This window comes from Protopterus annectens, chromosome 14.part0 (genome assembly GCF_019279795.1).
Source record: "Protopterus annectens isolate FY-2018-M chromosome 14.part0, PAN1.0, whole genome shotgun sequence".
NCBI lineage: Eukaryota > Metazoa > Chordata > Ceratodontiformes > Protopteridae > Protopterus > Protopterus annectens.
This window is the reverse complement of record NC_056748.1, coordinates 476,630,038-476,654,326: the sequence shown is the minus strand read 5'-3', so window position 1 is coordinate 476,654,326 and position 24,289 is coordinate 476,630,038. Positions and strand designations below refer to the sequence as shown.

The window sequence follows — 24,289 nt, the reverse complement described above, 5'->3', positions numbered from 1 at the left end:
CAAACTAGTTAGGCAGGATGCATGGGCCATGAGGACTGGGAGGGAGCACTGTAATCTGCTATGATGTGATAAGGGGTTTTGTTTAAGGTAAGTCATCCATGTTATAGTTACAAGTCATTATCTTGCCTAAAGAGTCTGGAGATGAGATTTTTTTTTAACATATACCTCTGCCTTTAATGCCTTCACCTAATGCAATGGGCCTGTGAGAGTGATAGTTACTGAAGTCCTGCACTAATGGTATACTTTCACTGGTCTTCGATCAGGTCTCTGGGACAATGTATATATCAATGTTTTCCAAGGTAAGTAGTGCTTGTGGGGTGTGGAGTTTTTAATCTCCTAGCATTTAGCAGCAGCACTTCAATGTTCCTAATGTTGTTGAGATTCTGTTTAGTATGTTGGAAGCATTAGAAGGCTAAAATTCTTGTAAAAAAAGGCACTATGGAGGTGGACAAGGTTTTGACCTATATACAGAAGCTTTGGGGGAACAGATGAAGGCCATCCTTGACAAAGCAGTTAAAACAACTGCCCACCATCTTCTCCCAGACTGATTCAGACTGTACTCCCTTTGTTGCTTCACCAACTGCTGAATAAGTCAAGTATAAAGAAGTCATGTACTCACCATAATGTTCCATCCAAGTAGTTGTACTTCATTTGTCTTCAACCTGTGGGTTACAGATCCATATCGGATCTGACTCGGCCGCATAACCAGCATCTGATCTGAGCACCAAGCTCCTCCCCTTATCCATAATGCCCGTCTCCTTCCCTCCTTCAGATCAAGTTTGCTGTCCAACCTGTTACTCACACCTGACCCAACAAAACGTTGTCACTTTTAGAGAACACCTCTTTAACCAAGTGCAGGACAAAGGACATCTTGAAGGCGTCCAACTTCTATATCTATATTATCCCAAACAAATCAGACAAGGTAGGGGGAAGGCGGGAGGGATGGTTGAAGATAAATGAAGTACAACTACTCAGATGGAACAGCATGGTGAGTACATAACTTCTTTATCTTAAGTAGCTGACTTAATTTGATCTTCAACCTGTGGGACAGAGTCCCCAGTTACTATACACCTAGGAGGCCCTCCTGGAAGGATATTCTGGAGTACGGCATAGCCAAAAGATCCCCTGTTCCTGGATACGATGTCCAGTTTGTAATGTGAAATGAAGGTACGAGATGAGGACCAAGTAGCTGCAGAACAGACATCATCAGACACTATGGACCAAAAGGCTGCTGAAGTAGCCATAAACCTAGTAGAATGTGCTTTTACTTGACCTGGTGGGGAAATTCCCCTAGCAGAATACATCCGAATAATACATTGGAAAATCAAGCGTGCAATAGTAACTTTGGAGACTGGTTCCCTAAAAAGGGTTTTGATTAAGAAACAAAAAGTTGGTCAGATTTATGAAAAGGTTTGTCCTGTGCAAATAAAATTGTAATCGTCTATGTACAACCAGCAAGTGTAATTTGTATTCTCCCTTATTTTAACAATTTGGAAAGAAGACTGGGAGATTTATCATTTGATTAATATTTGCTTCTGATGCTACCTTGGGAAGAAAGAATGGATTAGTATGCAAAGACACCCTGTCCTTATGAAAAATCATATAAGGAACTTTGATTGATAATGTCTGAAGTTATGACACTCTCCTGGTGGAAGTAATGGTGACTAAAAATGCAATCTTCCAAGGCAGAAACTGGAAATCTACTAAAGCTGCAGGTTCAAAGGGGGTGAGACTAATGCCTGAAGCACTAATGTAAGGTCCCACGGAGGTGTAGGATCCTTCACTGGGGGTCTCAGAAGAAAGGTACCCTTAAGGAAGGTCTTGCAATGTTTAGAAGAAGCCAACAAAGCCTTACTTTCCCCCAAATGCAAGTTAGAAATTGCAGCCAGCTGGACTTTAACTGTGGACGAACTGGCACCTTGTTGGAAACTCCCAGGCAAAAATTCTAACACAGCAGAAACTGGAGCAGTAAAGGGATCCAATGCATGCTGTGAAGCCCATACAGAAAAAAACATTTCCACTTGCTACTGTACAACCTCCTGGTAGAAGACTTGCGAGCCGCCACCAGAATGCTTTTAATGGGAGAAGATAAACCAGGATCCTAATAATCATGGGAACTGGAACAACCAAGTCCAGGTCTGGGTGGAGAATCCCTGAGGAATGAGAAATGAGATCCGGAACTGGATACAACTTCCATGGTGGAGCTGATACATGAGACCATAGAGAGGGAAACCAGACTTGGCAAGGCCAAAATGGGACAATGAGGATCACGAAGCTTGCCAGCCTGCGAGCTCTCTGAAGAAATATTGGTATCAAGGGTAGAGGAGGATAAGCACACAGAAGACTGGGAGACCAAGCATGAATCAGAGTGTCTCACAGGGCTTCCCCCAGAGGGGGGTTCAGAGCAAAGAACTCGCTGCATTTCGCATTGGAAGGAGATGTGAATAGATCGCAGCAAGTTTGATCCCACTTTTGAAAGATCTGTTCCGCCACTGAAAGATTCAGTGACCACTAGTAAGGCATCAGAATAGGTCTGCTGAGCCTTTCCGCTAGAATGTTGGACCATCCCGGAATGTGCGTTGCCACCAGAAAACAGCTGCTGGAGATTGCTCATTCTCACACTCTCATGGCTTTGCAACAAAGGGGGTAAGATCTGGTTCCCACCTGTTTGTTGATGTACCAGACCACTGACATGTTGTCTGTCTGGATAGCATCCGTCCCTAGGGGAAGATGGGCATGAAGAGCCTGCATTGCAAGAAGCACCACCCTTATCTCCAGGATATAAATATGCAAACTGGTCTCGGATGGGGACCACGTGCCTTGGACTGTCCTTCTCGAGCAGTGCTCCCCCAGCTGTGAGACATCTGTAGTCACAGTGGCCTTGGGGAATGATGAGAGAAAGGACGTCCCCAGACTAGGTTCGGGGAATGAATCCACCACTGAAGAGAGTCCCTGCATACTTGGGAAATTCAATTAGGATGAGACAATGGCAGATTTAGCAATGACCACCAAACTGCCAGAGTCCACTGAAGCATCTGCATGTGAAGGCACGCTAAGGGTGGCCGCCATAGACTTCTGCTGTCAGAGACTGAGCTTGTAGGACGTAAAGAACATGCAGCATCAGGCTGTGTATCCTGTATGGAGTAAGGAAAACTTGTCTGGATAGTGTCTAATCGAGCCCCAATGAAGTCTAAGGTCTGAACTGGGAGGGATCAGCAATGACTTGCCGAGACTGATGGTGATGCCCAACCTTTGTGCTAGGAGAAGAAAGTAATCCCTGGCTTGGCAAAGTTGATGCATGGAAGGGGCAGCAAGGAGCCAATCGTTCAGGTAAGGGAAACCCGAATACCCTGAAGCCCCAGGTGACCTGCTACTACTGCCATCACCTGGGTGAACACCCTGGGGGCTGTGGTGAGACCAAAGGGAAGGGCTCTGAACTGATAATGATTGGGTCCTAGCCAGAAGCGGAGGGATCTCCAAGAGTGCCTGTCCATCTTGATATGATAGTACGCTTCCTGGAGGTCAATCAAGCACATCCAGACATTCGCCTGCAGGCAGGGCAGGATGGATGAAGTGTGACCATCTGAAATTGTGCCTTGGCAACTAACAGGTTCAAGGTGGATACATCCAAAATGGGTCTTAGGTCCCCCGTTTTGTATGGCACTAAAAAAAACCTTGAATAAATGCTTGCTCCGGAGTGTTCAACAGGGACAGGTTGGATGACTCATTTTATTAGCAGCTTTTCTATTTCTAGTGCTGCTTCCTCCCTTTGCATGGGTGGGACATCCAAAAGGTGTTTCAATGGAAGGGGTGGTTCAAGGAACGGGACTGAATAACCTCTGGATATGATCTGCAACACCCAACAATCTATTGTTATGGACTCCCATTCCATTGGGTGTAGCAATAACTGGCCACCGACTGCCTCCATAGAAGAGCAGTCGGGCAGCCCTTCAGGGCTGCTGTGCAGGTCTGTCCTAGATCGGTTCTTGAGATCAGTAATATCTTGGACCCCCTCTGCCTCTAGGGTGGTGTCTGTCATAACCCCTTCTGCCTCTGGGGAATGGTGAGTCTTGAGTGTCCCGGGTAAACACCCGAGACTTCTGGAACCATATCATCTTAGCCCATCGCTGATTCCTGGAAAAGGATCTTTGGGGGGGGGGGGCAGATCCTGCTGGCACACAGTGTCTTCCCATCCTTCTCACTCTGGACCAAAGTCTCGCATACAGACTTCCCAAACAGGGAGGAACTGTGGTATGACACACTGGTGAACGACACCTTATAGGGTCCTGAGAACTGACATAGCTGGAGTCAGGCATGTCACCTGATGGCAATGCCTGCACCAGCTGGGCTCCCTTGGTAGCATGAGAGAGGAGACGACGCATGGATGTGTTAGCGACTTACTTCAGAGTGGCCATACGAGCAGAAAACGTCTAGATCCCTCCGACATGGACTCAGGGGTCGACTCAGCGATCTCCTTTACTAGGTCTTACTGCAGCCAAATCACATGTGCCATGTATTTCAGCACTCTTACTGAGAAGATGTTTGAAGCTTACACCCGGCTTCCCGAATCAATCCATCGCCCTTGACTCTCGGTCAGGAGGATGGACCGAAGAGCTCTCCTGAGCGAGCTCTTTCTTAGTGGCAGCTGCCACCACCATAGCATCAACCAGGGACCCCTTGTACCAGTATGTCCTATCCAAAGTGGGGCTAAGTACTTTGTCCGGGTGCTTTGGGATGGGCTCCATCATGTCCAGTTTCTTCCATGCCCAAGATGTTATGAGATCCACTAAGGGATCAGCGGGAGGGGACACCCAGGACGTAGATGGGCCTGCGCCGAATGCCTTGAGGAACACCAATTCATCCGAGCTTGGTTTTTGGGCAGATCAGCCCCCTTTAGTGGAGGAGTTCCATGATGTCTCTGAAGGAGACATCCTCAGGGGGTGATTGGGGGGAACCTTCCCCTTCCTCCAAATCAGTGTCTTTGGTAAGTGACTCCAGTGAGGAGTCTAAGTGCCTCCTCTTGCATGTGCATTTGCGAGGAAACTCCTCAGTGGGAATCTCTGGGGAGGACTCACCAACGTCCTGCTGCTCCCCAAGAGGGAGCTTCCTAAGGCAAAATGGCAGCAGGCTGTCCCTGAGATGGCTGGATGGTCGGTACCATATCCAAAACAGAGGGATTCGAGGGCAGAGTCCGAGGACGAGATGGTAAAAGGCTTCAACGAAATTGAGAGAACCCTCTCCACCACATCAAAAGCGAAAGGAGAATGGACATCTTGCGAAAGGCCAGCAGGACCCGCCCCCCTCTGACCCGATGAGGGAGTCAGAGCCAAGACTAAAGGCACCGAGATACAGAGGGGAAGACTGCACTCTGACGCACTTGGAGCCAACAGCCACCCTTCAGATCTGACACCAAGGTTACTGCTCAGAGAGCTCATCGGATCCAACTTGGTCAGATCCGACACACTCAAGGCAATGGCCGGTGTCGAGGTACAAGGTACCGTCGGCACAGACCCCTCGACCCCGAAGGTCCTCGGACCCATAGGCTCCAAAACCAAAGGCCAGATGTGAGTAGGAGTAATCGGAGTAAAGAAGGGCTGTGATCTCCTATTTGGATTTGGGTGCAGATGAAATTCTGCATCATCCTATCCATCTCCACTTCACTAAGACTGGATGGAGGGGGAGGAGAAGGCCACAGGCACCGGTCTGGAGTGACGGTGGGGAGAAGCCCGTAAGGGAGATCGGATCCAGGACTCCTCTGACTTGGGGGAAAACCTGAGGGAGAGGAGCCGGGGAAATCCTGGCGTGGTAGTTAGCCTAGATTTCTTCGGTGTTCCAGCCAGAGCTGAGCAGTCTGGAGACTGCTTCCTCGACCTGTCCTTTTTTGACTTCTCTTTCTCGGTCCTCTTGGTGGGAGTTTGAGTTCCAGAGACTGAGGAAGAGGTAGAAGCTGAGGCTGAACCAAGAGCTAGTGATGCAGGGTCTACCGTCCCCGTGGAAGGAAGAAGGCCCTTCAGGATGAGCTTATCCCTCCTGTCCTTCAGTGCCCTGGGGTTAAACATGGCACAGATAGAACAGGAGGTTTGTAGATGGGCCACCCCCAGACACAACATACACAGAATGTGGCCATTGGCTGGGGAGAGCTTATGGCCAACACTCTGTGCACTTTCTCAAACCTGGCTTAGGGATATCTGCCATAATCCCAAAGCAGGCCCAGAAAATACTCACCACATACACACACACACACACGCTCTACAGGAAAGATCAGAAAAGGGAGAAAATTTTTTTTTTGACGACTTGCACAGACGGGAGCTAGAAAGTAGAGATAGGAAGATCAAAAGAGAGAATTTAGCCCAAAAAATACTCACTTACCCAAAAAATAGCTGGGAGCTCAGACCACGCTGCTTACTTTTCTGTGGCAAATGAAATCTGAAGGGAGGAAAATAGGCAGAGGCATTATGAGTAAGGGGAGGGGCTTGGAGGTCAGATCAGATGCTGGTTATGCAGCCGATACGGATCCATAACCTACAGGTTTAAGATCAAATGAAGTCAACTACTTCAGATCATCTGTTCATACAGTAGCATAAATCTCAGTGATGACAGAACATTGCTCAAGGCTGGGTTTATACACTGCCTCAGACACATGCTGAGCTTTCACTGTCTTGTTTCTCTTCATAAAGTCATTTACACACACATGTGCAATGACTGCATCATATGTGCACTAATGGTACAAGAATTTGAATGCTTGCGTGATGTGGCAATCCTGGCACCTGGCAGGCAACTGACCATAACTCCTTCTTTGCACAGCCTGGGGAGCAGATCACCAGTGTCTCACTATTGAGCTAGGATATTTGATTTTGTGGAGGTTTGCCTTATGAGCTTTTGAACTGAGTCAATGTGATTCCTTGATTCTATGTTTCACCCTGGGTGCTACCTGTAATGTGCATTTCTGAGATTGCAGAGGTTACTTGTTTTTGTTTCTTGTTTTGCATTTAGGAAGTCTCTGTGGTTTAGGCAGGTAATTTTAAGAGCCTTAGCATATTTAAGTCCATGTGCTTGGTGTATGAGCTAAGTGTGCTTCACTTGTTTGAGTGCTGTGTGATATTAACAACCAGTTTACTATTTGTGGCTACAAGTAAGAGCTTTGCCACTAATGATATTGTATAACTACACCTCTCACACATTCTATCTGTTGGTGTAAGCATTAGCTGCTTGTCGGTAAACATTAGGCAATTATTACATTGCCTCAGGATGCCAATGTCAACCAGGCTGGCCACACAGTGGCAGATGGACACTGTGAACCCATGGTTCCATTCACCACTTATTAGCATTTGTTTCCGGGAAACTCCCAACATTATTCTTTTGGCCCCAGCCCCACCCTGAGTAGTAGATTCTGGAACCCAGGGCAAGTGGCTTTCCTGTACTGCCCTTCCATCCTGTATCCTAGATGTCCAGCCTCCCCCATAACATCATGCCATCCACCTCCAAAGCTGCTTCCAGTCAGAGAACATATATTGAGCATAACAATCCTCAGTTCATGTTTGGCAAGTTGATTGGCTTTATGTCTATCTTTTACTCAACAGAGATAGTCCAAATAACCCAACTTAGGCAACTGGATGGCCAGTATCTTATTGCCTCAGGGCTACTGGACTTTATGATGGGCACACACTTGCCAACAGATGCACAAAGACCCTACCACCACCAGCACAGGTCCCTGGTGTACATCAGAGCAGACCAGGTTTTTAACCCACTTATCGCTGGCAAATACTCATTCCCATTTTTGGTGATATCAACATGACCAAATCACCTAGTGCCAGTGTTTACACTGGTGGTGAGTTAGACCTGATGTGATGGGCAGACTTATCTATAGGATACTGCACATAACACATGATGCCTAAAGTAGCTTGTCTATACAACTCTTCCCCTTACAGACACCAACTATAGCATGCTGTTGCCCACAGCTCCATTCATTTTTCAGTGAATTTGAGGTGGTTAACAACCAGCATGTTTTTGAGAGGTGGGAGGAACATGCAAACTCCACAAATACCATTGGCTGGATATCAGGACTGAACCTTGTATCTTGTGCATGGAAGGCGAGGACCTTAACCATTATGTTAACTGTGTACTAATGAAATAACTGAATGCCCCCTGTGGATATGAAAAGTAGGATGATACTTATTTTAACAATCTTAAGAACATAGACAAAAAAGAGGTATCTTCACACCTCTGGTTCTAGCCATTACTGTTCATGTCAACATATCTTGCCTATCATTAAGAGGTTAAAGCTGATGTGTCATTCTGTTGTGAAAAGAAGAAACAAAGACCACTGTATCAGACACCTTTGCCAATTTCATAAAAGTACAGTTTTGTACCTACCATAAATGTAGATGTTCGAGTGTTCACCCTGCTGCAGTCAAAACACTTGGGTTATCCTGCCGTCAGGCGGTCCCGCAGTCGGCCTGAATTCCAAAGTCTTGGTCCGGCGTTGGTTGCCGTCACTTCTTCCCTGACGTCAGTGCGCCAGGGGTATATAAGTGGCATCCAACACCATTTCTTCAGTTTTTCTTGCCCCAGATGTCAGGTGTCCCCAGTAGGTAGGCAAAATATATATATATATAGATAGATAAAAATAAAACAATACCTTTAGGCACAAGCAAATACACCACAGAGGTTGTATAGGAGTATAGATAAGTTCAGCTAGTTCAGAGGGGATGGAGGGAGGGTTACCTGGACTGCAGCAGGGTGAACACTCGAACATCTACATTTATGGTAGGTACAAAACTGTACTATGTTCAACGTGTTACCCTGCTGCAGTCCTCACACTTGGGTTGAATCTCAAAGCTAAGGATGGGAGGTGGAGTTAAACAGGGTTAAAAGAAGTTAGTAGGCCCTGCAAAACTGCAGTGGCAAAACCAGCTCTAGTCTTAGAATAAAGAGATAAGTGATAGTGTTTGGTGAAAGTGTGCACTGAACTCTGAGTTGAAGCTTCCAGAATATCCTTGGTTGGCACTCCCCTGAGAAAGGCTGCTGATGTAGCTGTAGCCCTGGTGGAGTGGGACCTAATGTTAGCAGGTACCGGTTTCCCATGATGCGTGTAGCAGAAACGTATGCCATGCCCTATCCATTTAGAAATAGTCTGTTTTGAGATCGCTTTTCCTTGTGATCCTGTAGCATAGGCTACGAAGAGCTGGTCAGTTTTTCTGAAAGCCTTAGTTTTATCCAAGCAGTAATGTAATTGCCTGTGAATGTCCAAAGAGTGCAGGAGTCTTTCTCCTTTGTTCTGGGGATTTCGGAAAAAGGTGGGCAAATGAATGGTTTGGTTTAGGGCCACACTGGATACCACCTTTGGCATAAAGGAAGGGTTAGTTCATAGAGAGACTCTGTCTTGATGAAAAATGAGGAAAGGCTCCACTGCCATTAGTGCCTGTAGCTCTGAGACTCTTCTAGCTGAGGTTATTGCTAGTAGCAGGGCAGTTTTCCATGAAAGAAATTTTAAATCAGCTGAAAAAGCTGGTTCAAAGGGCGGCATTGTAAGCTTTTCCAGAACAAAGTTGAGATCCCAAGTAGGTGTTGGTGCTCTCCTTGGCGGTCTTATGTTCTTAGCCCCTCTAAGGTACTGTCTTAGGAGTGGATGTGAGAATAAAGGAGGATCCGTGTTGTAATGAGCTGAAATTGCAGACGCAAGGATCTTAATAGATGAAAAGGAAAGTCCTTTGTGCAACATCTCAGTTAAATATTGTAGAATCTGAGGAATGTTTGGATCAAGGGGATTTTGGCCTTTAGGTTCCAGGCACAAAATCTTTTCCATTTGTCTGAATAGGTTTTCCTGGTGCTGGGTCTCCTGGCCTCCAGAATGACATCCATAACAGCTTTGGATAGAGGTGTTGGCTGGTTGTTTAGGTAATTTGCCATGCAGCCAAGTTTAAAGTCTTGAGCTGGCTGTGTAGAATCTGATTGTCTCGCTGTGTGAGTAGGTGAGGAATTTGTGGTAAAATCCATGGTGGGCCGTGGGCCATGTTCCTTAGAATTGGATACCAATGCTGGCGTGGCCAGTCTGGTGCAATGAGTATCATTTGTGGCCTCTCTAATCTGACTTTCAGCAGTACCTTTGCTAGAAGAGGCAGTGGAGGAAAGGCATACACTGTTAATGTTTTCCAACTGAATGAGAGGGCGTCCACTTTCCAAGCTTGTGGATGGAATGTCCTTGTGCAAAATTTTTGAAGTTGGTGGTTTTGGGGGTTTGCAAACAGATCTATGTCTGGGTGTCCCCATTTTTGAGCTATCATTGCAAATATCTGTGGATCTAGTTTCCACTCGTGTGGATCCATGATGTTTCTGCTTAGGTCGTCTGCCAATGTATTTTTCTTTCCTGGCAGGAATTGTGCTTGTAATTGAACCTGGTAAGACAGTGCAGTGTTCCACAAGGTCATTGCTTGCCTGCATAGAGGGTAGGAATGTATGCACTCTTGCTTGTTTATGTACCACATTACTGTGGTATTGTCCGTCTTTATTATTAGTTGTCCTGGGTGTAAGAGGTCCTTGAAAGCTGTTAGGGCATTCTGTACTGCTAGCATTTCTTTTTGATTGATATGCAGATGCCTCTGATCTGTAGTCCATTTGCCCTGAATGCACTGTCCTGCCATGTGTGCTCCCCAGGCATAGTCCGATGCATCTGTTGTCATAGTTTGCCTGGCTGTAGGTAAGGTGAAAAGGCTGACCCTTGTTGAGGTGACATGCCTGTGCCCACCATAGAAACTCCTGTTGAAGGCAGGGAATGAGTGGTATCATTGTCTCCAAGCTGTGGCTGTGCTGAGTCCATACGCTTTTCAGGTACCATTGTAATTTCCTCATATACAGTTTTGCAAATGGTATTAGTAGTATGCAAGATGCCATGAATCCCAAGGCCTGCAGAATTTTTCTTGCAGGGAGTTGGGTCTTTGTTGCCACTATTTTGAAATATTGAGTCAGCTGTTGTTGCTTGTTTGGCGTGAGATAAGCCATCTGGGCCGTTGTATTCAAGCTGGCACCCAGGAATATTATGTTTTGTGAGGGCACTAGTTTTGATTTCTTTTCGTTTACTGTGTACCCTAGGCAACTTAGAAGGTGTTTGACAAATGCCAGATGCTTTAAAAGAATGTCCTTGCTTTCTGCTTGAATAAGGCAGTCGTCCAGGTATGGGTATATTTGAATTCCTCTTTGTCTGCAGTATGCAATTACTGGTGCCATGCATTTTGTGAAGACCCTGGGCGCAGTAGATAAGCCAAAGGGCAGTGCAGAGAATTGATAATGCATTGAACCTGCAATGAAGCGGCGGTATCTTCTGCAATTTTGTCTGATAGGAACATGCAGGTATGCCTCCTTGAGGTCCACCGTTACTAGCCAAGCATTCTTGCCCAGCATGGGAAGAAGCTGCTGTAGTGTTAGCATCTTGAATTTTGGTACTTGCAGATAGGTGTTCAGAATTGAAAGATCCAGAATGGGTCTCCATGCTTTGTCCTTTCTTGGGACTAGAAAGAGTCTTGAGTAAAATCCTTGTCCTTGCTCCTGTGTAGGTACCTGTTGAATGGCTCTCATGTTCATGAGAGCTGCAATTTGTTTTTCTGCCTCTGCCCATTGATTTGGTGGCAGGTTTGGCATTCCTTTTATCCTTGGTAAGGTATGAAAGTGGAATCTGTATCCTTGAGAGACAATGTTTAGGACCCATTTGTCTTTTGTGATGATGTGCCAGTTGTCTGCAAAAAATGCTAATTTTCCTCCCAAGGGAGCTGCCAGGAGAGATTTGCTTGGTAGTTTGAGGATTGAGTCATTGTGTTTGTCTTCTGCTAGCTTGGGGCCTGTCTTCTCCTCCTTTCTGAGTAGCAGTACCCCATTGGCGAGGTTTGTAAGGGCCTTGTGACTGACCTCTGCCCCTTGGGCATCTGTATTTGCTCCTCTGTGATCTGTCAGAAGCTGGAAAGGACCAGTTTTTTGTTGGCCAATTTCTGCTGAAACGAGGGGGTTGTACCTGCAAAAATCCTTGACCATCTGCATAGACTTTGCTTATTCTCCATTTTCTTTAAAACCTCTTCTGCTTTGACACCAAATAATACATCCTGCTGTAAAGGTGCAGCCAATAATTTTGCTTTAACATGATCAGGAAGGGTTTGTTCTTTTAACCAAGCATGTCTACGTATGACAGAGCCAGTAACAGCTGCTCTACAGGAAGCTTCCAACGAATTCCAATGAATCAAATCTGCATTGTAAAGTATGTTTGCCCACCTGTTCAGCTGTATGCAACAGATCCTGCATTTCCTTGAATTCAGACTGTTCTGAATGTGTGCTCATTTTTTGTTTTAATTGAGACATTAGGAATTGCTGATATTTCAGCATGTGAAACTTACAATTTAATGATCTCATAGCCAGAGTTGCTGAGGTGTATATTTTCTTTCCCCATCTATCTAGGGCTCTGGAATCCCTTTCAGAGGGCACCGGATTTTTAGCCATAGAAGCTTTGAGTAGACGATATGTGACAGAGTATAGGTGGGAGTTTTTTTTAGACGGTCAGCATAGGGCATCTGCTTTAGGCCTGTGATTCTTTTAGTGAGGTATTTCTGTGGCCTTTCCATTTGTTGCAGATGTCTTGAGAGGTACATACCAAATGGGGCATTGTATTCTATAATGGGTCTAATGAGGGACGAGTACAGTGGGACAATGACCTCCTTTTTTCTGGACGAAAAACCCTTAGTGATGAGGTGTGCCACATAGAAGGATTTCCTGACTGTTGTGGCAATGTGGTTCTCGAAGGTGAGATCACTGTCCACCTGTGTCCCTAAGTCTCTTATCACCCTTTTGGTGTTTAGTGTACTGCCACCTATGTGGTAATTCACAGGTGCATGTTTTTTTCCCAAAGGAGATAACTATACATTTCTTGGCAGTGAGCTTGAGCCCATGGCTCTGGCACCAAGAATCTGTTTCTCTAAGGCCCTTTTGTAGAATATCTACATAATTTGGGGATTTAATAATAGCTCCCAGTTTGCAGTTATCTGCCAGTTTGCAGTCATCTGCGAACTTTGTTAGCCAGAGTCCCTTAGTGTTGGCCTGTACTTCAGAGAAGTAGATGCCAAAGAAGAGCGTTCCCAGGACTGAACCCTGAGGTACTCCACTTGTCACTTGTCTGGAGCTGGATTTGGAATCAGCTACTTTTACAGTGTGGGTTCTGTCAGTAAGCCAGTTGGCAACCCATCGAGTGACGAAGGGATTAATGCCCAGCTTAGTAAGTTTATCTATGATTCCAGAGCAGGGGATGGTGTCGAAGGCCTTGGTGAGGTCCAGATAGGTTGTGTGGACCACCTTACCCTTGTCCACGGCTCTGAAGACTGATTTGAAGAAGTCAATCAGGTTCAGGAGACAAGATCGGCCCTTCACAAACCCAAACTGCACGGGGTCCAGTGTTTGAAGGTTGCCAATGTCTTTGTTATAAGTTCCATGATAATACGTTCCATGGCCGTGCAGATCAGGCTGGTCAGACTGATGGGGCGGTAGTTCCAGGGATCCAAGGTGGATCACCCCTTGGGATAACTGTAGCTGTGCACCACTCAGTGGGCACGAAGCCTGAAGTGAGGCTATGATTAAACATGACACTTAGATGAGGTGCCAGTTCATTCTGTAGTTCAGCCTGGGATGTCATCTGGTCCCATGGATGCTGTATTCTTAGCTTTGAAGGGTGTATTTTTTTTACCTGTGTGGCCGTTATTACCGGAATTTGACAATCTTTTGGTATTGAGATGGGCCCTTTAGGGGGTGAGAGGGGGTTGAAGTTTGCAATGAATCGATCTGCCAGGATATTGGCAATATCCTTGGGATCAGTATATTTAGCGCCATTCTTTTGTAGCTCAGAGCAGATCTGAGCATTGCCATTTAGATTCGTGCCATAGCTATAGAATGCCTTGTGGTTGTCTTTGGAATCTTTGGCAATTTTATTTTCGTAACTAGCTTTGGAGGATTTTATGAGGGATCTCAGCTTCTGAGGCTGGTAAGGGAGTTTTTTGCATCCTGGGGTTTTCCTCTTTTCTGCAACAGTTTCTTCCTTTTGTTGTAAAGTTTGCTTATGGCAAGGGACCACCAGATTGGCTTCCTTTTTTTGGAGGAGAGCATCTTGGTTCTATTAGGGATGGCACGATTCATGCACAAGTGAATGTGCTCGTACAGTGCCTTATTGTAGGATTCAGCAGTCGAACTTTCAATTCCCGTCTGCATGGGTGTCATGAAGTTTGTCACTTCTGACTTGAGTAGCATAAAGTTGGCCTTGGAAAAGTTTTTTATGGAGGTTTCCTTACTGGGGGGGTGGGATGTGGATGTCAAGGGTGATTAGCTTATGGTCAGACCCGACCAACGAGTGGGTGACCATAGGTGTGGAGCATTGATTTTCCATGTTGGTAATGACCAGGTCTAGAATACTGGAGCCCCTGGTGGGACTAAGGATTAGTTGATCCAGGGCGATGGAAATTATGAATTCCAAGAACCACTGGGCAAAGGTGTTGGTACACGAGTAGTTTTTACAGTTAATGGCAGGGTAGTTGAAATCACCCAGTATTAGGGTGTTTGGTTGTATCTTAATATTTTCCAGTAGGTTTAGAAAGGTGTAGTGAGAATCTTGGGGCATGGTGGGGGATCTGTAGCAAGCTACAATTTGAATTGTAGTCTTACCTAGTGTTAGTTGCACCTGGAGAATTTCAGGCACATTGTGTTAGGCAACTAGCCTGGTGTTGTGAATATCCTTGGTGAATAAGGACACTCCTCCACCTTCAGTGTTTTGGTCCCGGTTTGGTGGCCGAAAAGTGTGGTAAGAGTTGTAGCCTGGTATTGCAGGGGTGCTCTCTGGAGCCTTGAACCAGGTCTCAGTTACTGCACAGATATCAATGTTCTCCATTTTTAGGAGTGCCTCGAGAGAGTGCATTTTAAGGTTTAGACTTCTAGCAATGAGTAGCATTACCTTCAGATTTTTCATGCTTGGACCTGTTATGGTGGTGGTTTTGTCCTTTGAACTTTGTCTAAAAAAGGCACTATAGGGGTGGAAAGAGCCTTAGCCAGTAACCTGAATCCCAGGGGCGACAGGTGCAGACCATCTCTGGCAAAGCATTGTGGTCTGTCAATCATGTTGTCCCAGGCAGACAGATACTGGATCCCCTTTGAATGTCACCAGAAGCTTAGCCAATTGTTGAAGTCAATCATTTTGTCCTTATACTATGGTATCATTCTGGGCAAAGGCAGGATGCTACTCAGGGCTAGGGTCATACCTGCCTGGGCCACATGATCCGAGAGCTCTTCCATATCTCTTTTCATGTAGTCCAGGGAGGTATGTCTCAAGTCATTCACTCCAACACGGACAATGACAGTCTTATTTGTAGTTGTTGTGGAATGACTTGAGTGCATGCTTTATGTGGCGGATCCTGGCACCCGACAGGCAGCTGACTTTAATTTTCTCCTTTTTCAGCCAGGTGAGTGGGACATCAGTGTGCCTGACTATAGAGTCACCTATGACTAAAGTGCTGGGTACATTATCTTGCCTTAGGGGCTGTTGTTGGGTGGCACACTGGTGTTGTAAGCTATGTGATACTTTGGTTGTGATTGGTGTTTGTTTGCGTTTCAGTTTCGGAGGTCCTTGTTGCTTGAGTAGGTTAATGTTAAGGGCCTCCACATATGTGGGTTTAGTGTTGCTATGTGTAGGGGTTGGTGGTGTGGGTTTAGAAGGACTGTGTATTGCTTGAGGTGTAGTGTGGGTGTTAACCTTCTCCTCTTGACTGTCTAGCACAATCTTGGGTGGAGAGAGCTTTGTTTCCACTTTGGCTATGTAAGTGCATCTCTCGCAGGTTGTAGTGTTGTGTAATAATGTCCCATAACAGTATATGTCCTACTGTACCCGCGGTGGTGGTGCTGCGGTAGCGTTGTCACCTCACAGTAAGACGCTGTCTAGTTCGATTCTCAGCTAGAGCGTCTTCTGCGTGCAGACATACGTGAATGGGCGTACCTTCGTCGAAGGTTGTGCGTCAGGGCTGGTAACTCGGCACGTAAAAATCAACTACCAATCATTAGCGGACCAGAGTTCCGCTGTGGCGACCCCGAACCCCGAAAGACACAACAACAGTAGATGTCCTACTGGTTGCTGTTGCAGTATTCCAAACAAATGAGGCATCTCCTCTAATGTGCAGACAGAGTACCAAAGCCTACCCCTTCCATGGATCTTCCATCAGATGTATAACCTCAGTTTTCAAGCGTAGGAGTATGTAGATAGATGTATGAGTGTAGATCTCCACACCATCTCCAAGCCAGTACCCTGAAGACCTCCTGAAAAAGTGACTAGTCAGCTAGGAGGGGGCAAGCAGGAAGTGTTAAAAGCCCCCTCAGTCCTACAGATAGAACAGAAAGAGAGAGATGAAGTAATGTTATCTCAAACAGTGCGGAAGGATGGTGGGAAGGAATACTGAAACAGTGATCATTAGGACACCTATTGTCACTAAGTTCTTACACAACTGTACTATGTCCTGACTGAGATCAGTGTTGCAGTACTCTAAACAGATGGGTGATTTCCAGAGCTGAAGGGAGATAAAGGGAGGTCGGCTAATGGTGAGAGGAGCTGTCCAAGACACTAGGGAGGACTGACCTAGCAAAGGCAGTGCTGGATATCTAAAAGGCAACAATTTTATAGTGTTTAGTGAAGGTGTGTACCAAGAACCAGGTGGCATCCTCCCCTTTGTAGAAGGTCCCTGAAGGTGACACTGCCATGGTAGAATGAGCTCAAAGGCAGAAGGGCAATTATTTACCATGGGGAGAGTAACAAAAAGAGATGGACTTAAGAGATCCATCTTGCAATGATTTGTTTACATACTGGCTGGTCTAGTATGGAGTCCATTAATGAAAAAAAAAAAGTCTGACTTATGAATAGATTATGTCTTGTCCAAATAAAACCTCAGTTGTCTCTGTACATCTAAGGAGTGCATGAGTCCTTTCCTCTGTCCTGTGGGTTGGGAAAGAAAGTAGGGAGGTTTACAGCCTGATTGAGGGGCATCTTGTTCATTATTTTAGGCATGAAAGAGGGGTTAACCCTCAGCATTACCCTGTTTTGTAAAAAAAATAAGAAAGGGTGGAATGGCCATGAGTGCCTGTAGCTCTGAGACTCTCTTAGCAGAAGTGACAGCCAATAGCAAGATAGTTTTCCAGATGCAGAATGTGAAATTTGCTGAAGCAGCTGGTTCAAAAGGAGATAGAGTGAGCTTTTCCAGTACAAACTTGAGGTCCCAAGAAGGGGGCATGGACATCCTTGGGGGGGTCTTAGATATAACCCCCCTTTTAGGAACTGTTTGACCCTCGGGCCTGGACATAGGTGGAATGAGAGACAGACAGGCAGAGATGACTGACAGGTGGGCCTTGATGGAAGAGTACGCAGGACCTGCATTCACGAGTTTGCACAAATACTTCATGCTGGAAGGTACTGCTGATTTTGTGAGGTCCTGATTATTTTTTTCCATCTTTATCATCAAGTATGATACAGGCAATCATAGATTTATATAAATGAAAACAAACCATATTGACATAACTTTAGTTGCAAGTATACATAACAAACCATATTGACCTAATTTTAGTCGCAAACATTATGCATCACTTATAATCTATCCAATCATTGTCAGTCAAACTTGCACAGCTCATTCAAATCCTGTCTTCTTTTAAACCTTGTTCCTCCTCTGCACGTATTGTTCCCGCAATTCCCATTTTTTTATATGTAATCTGCTCCTACCCTTTTCTAAAGATCCCAATTCCAGTTGTTTTATCTGTTACTATACTCACTACTTCTAGTACAGTCAGTTTAAACTTTGATTTACATTTTTTAGTAATTGAACTTTTGGCAGCCATGATGATTAAAGTCAACAAGGTATGCCTAGGCAATTACGATTCTGTATCATAGCTCAAAAAAATAATTTCCTTAATTAGAGCAATTTGCTCACCCAGTATCTCTGAGAGTGGTCTGCAGGAAATCTTTAAAGTCTGCCAACTCATTGTATTCCCAGAAAATGTTCCCAGTTACCTCTTTCTTCCCTGTCACACCTCCAACACTGTCTCCGTCTACCTCAGTAAAAATTCTTTGGAGTCTACTTGGGGTATAAAAATACCTATTTAAACACTTCCAATCAAAGATCCTAAATCTTCTAGACTTTGTTGCATATTTGGGAGATGTACATATATCTCTCAATGGTTTCCTTGTGAATTGCTTATCCAGTCTATCCTTTCTAACCTCCTCTGATGGATTCTTGTACTTATCATGTAATATTCTGTATGGTGTACTAAGTATTCCTTTGCTAACAGCAGGTTCTGTTCTAGATTCTGCTAAAAACTCAACCAGCACTGGTCTTTTGCTTAGGATCCCACTATTTCTTACTCTTTACCTATACTATGACATCAATCCTTGAAAGGGAAGGCAGTCTCTAGCCTGCAGTTCAAATAAATTATTGGCCACTTCCATTCTACTACCTTTCTCTCTCTATTTGCTCCCATTACCTTGGTTCTTTTGCCAGGTTTCTCTAATGAATGCTGCCTACTGTCTGTATCCTTTATTGCAGTCATCCCTATCAGCAGAATCTCCATTCTCCACTCCCATGTTGGCTTAGTTCTTAGAATACTTTCTGCTACTCCCCTCCTTAAGGATCTGCATCAAAAATCCCAGTCTCTCATTTCTTGAGCTTCCCCAATTTCATTATCATCCATTTCCACTTTGAATTATAGGTTTCTGCTTATGTTATGTATAGGAGACTTACCTGGGTAGCTCTGAAATACCACTTCAAGGCCCTGAGTATTATTGTGACACCAGAAAGAAAATCTCTTCCATTTGGTTATGTAGGATTTAAGTGGTGAGTCTCTTTACCTCCTTGAGGAGCAGAGGTATGTCTTCTGAAAACCAGTACCTAACAGGGATCAGAATCTTATGCATAGGCTAGGTTTAAGGATGATAGGTTCAGATGAAGTTGTGAACTGAAAGAAAAGATTCCTGTCTAAAGGTGATTCAGTAGTTTCGCTTTGAAATCCTCTGCCATAGGTTGGTTGTGTACACAAAAATTAGAAAAATGGTAGCAGCTTGTGTAGAAAGGAGATACTGCCAGCCTAGCTATCTGGAATTTTGCAAATAATTATATGTCTTTTGTGAACATCAACATGATTCATATAAGATGCTTGTGTTACAACTGTAGTAGAATCGTATGTCATGTGTATATCAAACTTGTTTGTACAGACGTGTGTTGAAAAAGGTATTTTGTAAAGTACTGTGCTTAAAGATGTATCCACAGCGTGCCTTAATGTAAAAAAAAAAAAAAACAGAAATGTACATGCACTACTGTAACTGTTTAAATGTATATTTTAACAGTGGAAACTGGAATACAGGAGGTTAGCATTAGAAAAAAATAGCTGAAATTAAATTACTTTATGGCTAAGCCATAAAAGATATATTTCAGTTTCAATGCAGAAAGGAGACACAATGTCTAAAACCAGTACATTTTCTGTATTGTCTTGGAAGTGTTTTATGACTTCCAGCATTTGCCAAATATCTGAGGAAAAGCCCTTGTCTATGTATTTTTACAGGGAAATGCTAAATGCTACCAGCTGCCATCAATGGTTGTTTTGGGCCTGGGGACTAGAAGTCAGATGACAAGAAATGATGTCACACTGCAAGCTAGCCCAGCAATAATATTTCAGACATTAATTTGAGAACTCTCTGAGAGAGAACAGCATTCTCTATTCTGTCATTGATCTGACAACAACAATTAGAGAAGATCCGTTCACCACATCTGCCTTGCTCTGTAAGTACATTTTTAAGGAATAGTAACTCTCTTAGATATAGTCAGGAATATAGCAAAGTTTAGTTTAGATATTGTTCTTCATTTATTTGAGACTGTTGCTTTAAATATTTCCTGTGATTCTGAACTCTGATAACACTGTAAATATATATTTACTATTGCCTTGTTCTTGTATTATTTATTATTAAATACATTTAAACATTTCATTGTGGCTAATCTGTTTAGAGATTTTTAAGTTCTGAGAGTACTTGCATATTAATTTGGTGACACTGTGGGCCACTCCTAATAGCCTTGCTCTTGGTCAAACTACCATTTGTATTAATAGTAACATTACACAGTAAGACTGCATACTCTTTGTTAAGGGCCTTAAAGTAGCCGATAAGGAACTGTCTGGTGGCAGTGATAACTACCAGCCTTTCCCAGGTGTGGGTGTGTGTATAAATCAAACCTCAAAGAGTGCATGTGCCAGCTACTTGGGCAGGGACACAAAGCACTGGTTGGGCAAAGAGGGTGCTGGGGGCCTTGGCTTGGCCACTCAGCTGAGATCTCAACTCTAAAGCTGGGCCAGTGGTGAGTCTTACTGAGGAACTGGAGAAACCAGCCCCAGACTGATTGTGGGCTCTGTGTGCTCTTAATGGAAATTGCACTTGACGCAGAGAGCTGCATCTGGTAGTACTGTGTGCAGCTTGTCATCCTCTCAGTTTATGTCCTCCACTAGTGCCAGTGGTGAGGATTTAGGCTCCTTGATTACTGGTTCAGTGGTGGGGTGTCACACAGCTCCTCTGGAAGAAGCTTCCACAGTATCATAACTACATTTTACACTGTGTCTGGCTACCTGAGTAGCCTGACCGACTAGGGGATAGCATTTGTTATTTAGGGTCTGAAACCTTTGAGTCCACCACTACCTTGTTCAAAGTATTGAGTTTGGACAACAGGTACTTGATCATCTATGTCTGGTAGTTAATAACCATGAATGCCAGAACAGAGGAAATATAAACCTTCTTTTCTCACCTATGTATGTTTGTAGGAAGAGCATTGGCAAACAATTCAGAAGGCTTGTCAGAAGACAGAAATACTGCACAACAGTCTGCCACAGGGTTTTTATACAGAAATGTAAGCTCATTAGTAACTCTGTAAAACGTGTCTGGTCTTTTAGGAGCAGGAGGTTGTGAATCAGGAGCTGTAGAGGTATCCTGTAAAATGTCTAAAAAGGCATCCATAATGTCCACTTAAAAAAAGTGGAATACCTTTGCTGGAACTCTGAAATTTGCCTCAACTTCCACTAGACATGTTTCATGTTTATAACTGTCTCCACAAAAGAAGCTTCTTTTACTGGGAAGTCAGGGGAGAAGGAGACTTCATTTGAAGGAAGCTGCCATGGAAGTGAATCTGAGAGGAATAGGCCAGAGAATGGTCAGAGTCAGAAGCATCTCCAGAGGAAGATAAATCAACTGTTATATTTTTGCGGGACAAGAGCATGAGGGGGAGCAGAAAGGGAAGGAGATTTCATGGCCATGAGAGAAATCCATCCTTTCTTTCTCTACAAGGAGCAGGAGGAGAAACATGCTTTTATTTCTAAAGATTTTTCTTTTGTGTGACTTCCACTTCAACCAAGCAGGGAGGTTCAGAACCCTGACATACCTCAATTAACTTTCAGAGAATCTCTTCCCTGCCTAAAATTTGCAAATGACTTCTGGTCCTTCTAAAATGAAGATTCCTGGATCTCCCTTCTCTGTAGCAGCAGTCTCCTTGGTTGTATGACCCTCTAACACCATACCAGCCCTCTGACGGGGTTGCAGTAGAGGGCATCAGATATGAAATCTGATGTACAATCAATGCTGTAACCTCAGCAAGTGAGTCAATCTGACTGGGTACACTGTCAGGCCTAAGCTTCTTAAGATTTTTCTTGTGCGGAGGAGGAGATACATCAAGAAAAGTTGAATCTGCGTCTTGAAGTGGGTGAAATCCAAGGTGAGCAACGGCCCTGTTTTTCCAGGACAGTCCCAGTTTGGAAGTCTCTGTCCCGGAATCCCAAACATTGTCTTTGGGACACAGAAATGTCCCAGTTTAGACCGCTCAGTCTGAATGGTGACTTGGCTTCCCAGGGTGGCCAGTCCCCCTGCTTTCCCATCCTAAGCAGCTTTGGGGTCTTTGAGATTTTTCGGGGATGTCATTAGGTATGGGGTAAGGTCAGATGCCTTCGCCCTGGCAGGAGCCTTCCAGGCCCTGTCACCATCAGTCAGTCAACTCCCTCAAGGAGTGGGGGGGGGGGTTCTGCTTGACTCCACTCACCCAGGCAGGAGTTCTCCAGGCCCTACACCCATCTGCCTGGCACTCACATACTGATTTCTTTCAGGGCCAAACCCTACAGTTCTCCCCTTTGACCTGGCCAAGAGACCCTCCCCACTGCGGCCACCCATGTCAGGGGACACTACCGGCTGCATGTCTCCTGCAGGCTGCCAAATCATGCTGGATTGCTCATGCCCTCGGACCCTCTCAGGGGAGCTTCCCTCCAATCCTGTCTGCTCCTCAGAACTCCCCTCGGCCGCTGATGGGCAGATCCGCTCTCATGAAGGCTTCAGAGTCCCCCTGCTTTCCCATCCAGGGCAAGATCTGGGGACTTTGAGATTTTTCAAGGATGCTGTTGGTTATGGGGTGAAGTTGGATCTCTTCACCTCGGCAGGAACTCTCCAGGACCCTCTGCCATCCATCCTGGTGCTTCCCTCAAGGACTTCCATCATGGGGAGCTCTGCCTGACCCCACTCACCCAGGCAGGAGCTCTCCAGACCCCACCGCTGTCTGCCAGTTGCTCCCTTAAGGACTTCTATTATGGGGGGGCTGTGCCTGACCCTACTCACCCAAGCAGGAGCTCTCCAGGAGCAGCTGTTGTCTGCCTTAGCACCCACTTAAGGACTTCCATTGCTAGGAGCTCTGCCTGACCCCCCCTCACCTAGGCAGCAGCTCGCCCAGCCCTGCCACTATCTGCCTCTCTCCCACTTCCAGCCTTCCATCAGGGGGGGCATGATCCATACCCTCTCAACCAGGCAAGAGATGTCCTGCACCAGTCACTTTCCAACTCTCTCTCTCCCTTCCAGACTTCCATCGGGACTGACCCCCCTCTGGGGTTCCACTTCTACCCAGGAGAGAGAGCTCTTTTCCAGGGTTACATATCTCCTAATTGCTGCCAAATCATGCAGTGTCATGCATGCTCTTGGAGCCTCTCAGGAGATCTTCCCAGCCTCATGGAACTCTGCAGGGCCACGAAACCTCAGTCCCTCATTCAGACTTCCATGACACCGGTTCTCCACTTAGCCTTGCACCTAGGGCTTTCAAACTCCAGGGGAGATGGCCCTGGGTCGCCCCCATCTCTGCACTTTTTCCGGCACACCTCAGTCTCTCACCTCCACAGTGCCAGGCACTGACGAATGTGCATCGCTTCAAGCCTCCTGGCATGTGGCCTCTTGCCTCCTGGGTGGTGCTATTCACAGAGTGGTATCCCCATAGTGCCTGGTGAAGGACGGAAAACCAACTTGCCTGCCCCAGTGTGAGATGACATGGCTGCCCTATCTCAACTCCCATGGGGGCTGGGAGAATAGGATTGCAGACCTGACTTCTTGGGGTGGCCCTCAAGTGTCCCAGTTTAGGTCCTGTAACAAAATGGTCACCTTGGTGAAATCCGTCAGATGGCAGGTCTCTAAGAAACTGTTGAGCAAAGATAAATGTGATGGCAAGTCATTGGGCACAAAGGATTGGCAAATGGAGCAGACCTTGTAGACATGTTTTGCGCCAATGCATTAGAGACACTGGGTATGTAGGTCTTTGTAATGAATTTGCCAACCATACTTACATTTAGCCATCTTAGCTGACATCTAATACATATATGGCAAAACAATGTAGTAAAAGAAGGAACCCCAGTGGCGTAGTTAACCATTTATAGGAAGCAATAGTACCAACAACCAAGCGACAATCAATCCAACGGGTATGCAAACTGCATTCGGGCTAGCAATAAGACACTCTGAGGATCTAAACTCATACATCCACCTATATATCCCTACACTTGTGAGAAGACGTCATATGTCAGGTGTACAATCTAGGGAAGGTTACGCTTTGGTACCTTGGCCAAAGGTCAGTAGAGATGAACCATCTGTTTAGAATACTGCAACAGTGATCTCAGTCAGGATGTCAAGGATCAGCTTAAATTAAAAATCTACAAGTGACACATAACCTTCCCCCCTCCCCAGTAAAAGAAAGCCAAAGTATGAATTAAATCTTTGCATGGTAGACTGGCAGAACAATGTCATTGTGAACTATTTTTTAAACTTTAAAAAAGGGGAACCCAAACAAGATGCACCATAATCCAATGTTTGACAAACTGTGGCAAAGATAACACTGGCTACCTCGATCTTCTTTTTTATTCAATGTGTCCCTGTATATTGTAAGGGAATGGCACTGTCATCTGACAGCACAGAAGAGAG

The 24,289-nt window shown here is 45.3% G+C and overlaps 1 protein-coding gene across 1 annotated transcript in view; it reads right to left on the bottom strand.

The window, feature by feature from the left end:
- Nucleotides 1-24,289, bottom strand: part of MMS19 (MMS19 homolog, cytosolic iron-sulfur assembly component) — a 2,295,919-nt gene that overhangs the window by 2,126,169 nt on the left and 145,461 nt on the right. The gene's annotated exons all lie outside the window — the stretch shown is intronic.